The sequence below is a fragment of the Arachis ipaensis genome, chromosome B07, assembly GCF_000816755.2.
Source record: "Arachis ipaensis cultivar K30076 chromosome B07, Araip1.1, whole genome shotgun sequence".
In the NCBI taxonomy this organism is placed as follows: Eukaryota; Viridiplantae; Streptophyta; class Magnoliopsida; order Fabales; family Fabaceae; genus Arachis; species Arachis ipaensis.
In genome coordinates, this window is record NC_029791.2 from 60,708,500 (window position 1) to 60,709,363 (window position 864).

The window sequence follows — 864 nt, forward strand, 5'->3', positions numbered from 1 at the left end:
GTACAAACCCCTAAAATTTATAAACCGAAGTATTGAACCTCGGGTCGTTCTCCCTAGGAATTGCGATAAAGTGTTCTTGTTATTGGTTATGGATTGTTTTGGGGTTTTTGAGATAGGAGACAAGAAATGTAAAATGCAATGAAAATAACCTAGCAACTATGAAAAGGTCTTGGCAAGGTTATGAGAATTAGAAGTCCTATCCTAGTTATCCTCCTCAATTGAGACCAAATTGTCAATTGCTACCACTTAGTTAACCTCTAATCATAGAGGAAAGTCAAGTGGATGAATCAACTTGATTCCACAAGTCCTAGCCAACTCCCAAGGGAAAGACTAGCTTTAGTGGTATCTAAATCAATTAGCAACTTCTAATTATCAATCAACAAAGATATTAGATAACTCAAGCGTCACTAATTACTCTACCATAGCCAAGAGGAACAAAATCTATACTAAAATCCAACCAAGCATTTCATCAAACACTTGGGAGGCACAAAAGAAAAGTATATTAAATTGATAACAAGAATAGAATCTAACAACAATTGAATGTAAGAAATCAACAACAACAACAAAAGAAAACAAGATCTACATGAATTACCTCAAATTGCATTAAAAGAAATAGAAGGAACAAAAGTGGATCTACAAACAAGGTAGAAGAAATTATAACAAACAATAGATAATGATGAATGTAACAACAAGGAATTAAGAAGAAGAAGTAGAAGAGAGCATGAATTAAAACCTAGATCTAAAAACTAAACCTAATTCTAATCCTAATTCTAGAGAGAAGAGAGAGCTTCTCTCTCTAGAAACTAATTCTCACTACTAAACTAAGCTAAGACTAAACTAATGGTAACTAACTTCTAAAGTATG